The 2,810-nt window shown below is 36.6% G+C and overlaps 1 long non-coding RNA gene across 1 annotated transcript; it reads right to left on the bottom strand.

The window, feature by feature from the left end:
- Positions 1-277: 277 nt before the first annotated feature.
- On the bottom strand, positions 278-2,788 carry LOC116186345. Its single transcript, XR_004151324.1, has 2 exons — positions 1,213-2,788; positions 278-1,130 (listed from the first exon to the last, which is right to left on the bottom strand). It is a non-coding gene; the product is annotated as an uncharacterized LOC116186345 (long non-coding RNA).
- Between the last annotated feature and the right edge of the window lie 22 nt (positions 2,789-2,810).

A 2,810-nucleotide genomic window follows, 5' to 3' on the forward strand; every position in this document is an offset into this window, starting at 1 on the left:
GATGCTCGAGATCTTTAGATTCCTCGTTCTTCCATTGTTTCAATTTTCGAACTATAAATCGTTCCGCTAATCGACGACTACGTTTCATGAAATTATCCGACGATTACTATATCTTTATTCGCGTACGATCTAAAACAACGTTATGAAAGATGTGATCGCACAGTGATGGGAAAAGGTATACTACTACCCACCACTCGACGACCGTTAGAGGAAGAAAAAAAAGAATCGCGCGATTTCACGGCACGATTTCTTTAGTAAATAAAGAAATTCCTTTTTTTTTTCTTTTTTTTTTTTTTTTTTCTTTTTGATACAAAAATAGATAGATCTCGATTACGTGGATTACGTAGTCTCGTGTCAGAACATTTGGGATATACCAAAAAAAAAAAAAAAATTGATCAGTGAAATTGGAGAAATTTTTATTTTCTGAGATCGATATATTGTCCTATACAAACAGAACGCAATTTATCATTAATCGTTTTGGATTTTTCGATAAATTAAAATCATCGAAATCGGTTGAAATCGTCACTTTGTCACGCGAATCGTTGGTTGGAAAAGAAAAAAAAAAAGTCATCTTGACGAACAGGGGAATCGTAACACGTAACGAGGTGCGTGTGATTCTAGAATTGAATCGAATCGAATAAGAGAAGAGCGGTGGGATATTGACGAGATTACGTAAATTCGTGGATAGAAGAATATGATTGAATCACTCGTTGAATAAAGGAGGCGAGAATTACGTTACGATAATCGCTTATTTATTGGAACACGTAATTAATACGCTCGATTGTTTTCTTTTCCTTTTCTCTCTTCTTCTTTCGAAATTCACGAACTCGTATCCTTTGTCCGCCAACGGACGATCATCGGAGGACAAAGGAGGCAAAGGTTTTTTTAAAATGGAAGATCGTTACGAGCGAGAGATAACAAAGGTCCCGAATGGAAGGGTACGAGTCCGTGTGCGTGCGCGCTATGTTAACGTGTACGCTTTGTTCTCGAAGAGTGAAAAAATTCATCGAGGATGGTTGCTAATGTGTAGAGTTAATGTTCCAAGCGAAACGCACTCGTAAACTCGAACAGTTTCGATTGTCGAACGGTTCCACTGTCACTGTCGAGTCGCGAACGTGAAACGTGTGTGTCTATATATATATATATATATTAGAAAAAAAGGGGACGCTCGTAAAAATTAACGAGCCAGTCAACTTGTATATATATGTATACATATGTGTGTGTCTGTGTGTATATGTATGTATATATATATATTTATATATATATATATCTACGACAATTACGCTTAATTAATCGACAAGTAATAATTAATCCTACTATCGAGCGTCGGCATGGCAACCGACCGAAAAAAAGAGAGATCGAGGAGGAAAAAATTTTTCGCGACTTTGCAAAATCGATCGAACGTTTCGTTCGTCGTTTCATTGTTTTCGTCCTCGATGACGCGAGCCGAAACGAGCTCGATAGAAAAGGCGTATATCACCGGAGCGAGGATTTCAGGCACGAGAAGAGCTTCATCGAGGAATACCGAAGCATCGCCCTTTCGTCGTTTCGAGCGAACAACTCGAATCGAATCAACGAATCGAAAAAAGCGAGGAAAATACGAGGTGTGTGCCGGTGATGAAATAACCGTTCCACTGTCTTTCCACTGCCTATACTCGCTTCGTTCGATCGATAACAACGAGGCAAGAATAACTCGATTCGATCGACCGTACCGTCGATCATCCTAGCATTATCCTAATCGTCTGTACGTGTTTTTTTTTCTTCTTTTTTTTTCTCTCTTTTTTCGCAAACAACAACGTCAATATTGTTGCAGTTCCTCACGTCATATAAAATTACTTACGATCGTTATAATCTCACTACCACCGTCAAGCTCACCGAGCACGTTCTTGGAAGTGAATAAATGGCATTCAGAAGAAAACGCGCTTCGAGTTCGTGCTTCGATAACCAATTAATTTAGCGAGGAGCAAATATACGATACATATATATATCGTATAATTTTTCTCCGTATATAGGCACACGTTATACATACGTATAAGCATTATACCTGTATGGAAATGTGTGGGACTAGAAATCGAACGTTTGTTACCGTTCGTTAAAATTTTTTTTACCCGTGTCCGCAAAAAAAAAAAAAAAAGTTAATTCGCTTAATTATCTTAACTAGCTGGAAAGATTACATAAGAGAAAATCGTTTAATTAAACGAAATTAATTCGCGGATTGAAATTTAATAAATTCGTATAACACGTATATAACAATTCGCGATTATTTCTATAAGTTAGAGAATATATCTAATAATAGTAATAATAATAATAATAATAATAATAATAACAACAACAACAACAACAATAATAATAATAATAAATCATAATAACAATAGGAATATAATTCATTTGTTCAATATGTATAATTTACACAGTCGCGTGTATGTGTACGTGTGTGTACGTGTACGTGTATATACGTGTCCCGGAAAATAATCGAAGAAAACGTATCGAGGAGGGTGGGGGGAGGGGGGAGGAGAAGAACGAGAAGGGCAATATATTGGGAAATATATTTTCCGATAAAAACGCTGAAAGGAAGCGCGACGTTTTCCATTCAACGATTTGCGATCGTAATTTATTTTCTCCTCTTTTTTTCTTTTCTCGTACCACCCGATTTCTCGTACCTTCCGATTTTTCGCCCCGTTTCGTTTCATCGGGCGAATCCAACGCGATAACCGACGCGATACGAGGGATCCGATCTCTGAGATTATTAAAGATTACAAAGTGAAAAGTTCTTTTTTTTTTTTTTTTTTTTTTTTTTTTTTTTTTTTTTT

Source organism: Apis dorsata, unplaced genomic scaffold (assembly GCF_000469605.1).
Source record: "Apis dorsata unplaced genomic scaffold, Apis dorsata 1.3 scaffold_631, whole genome shotgun sequence".
Lineage (NCBI taxonomy): Eukaryota > Metazoa > Arthropoda > Insecta > Hymenoptera > Apidae > Apis > Apis dorsata.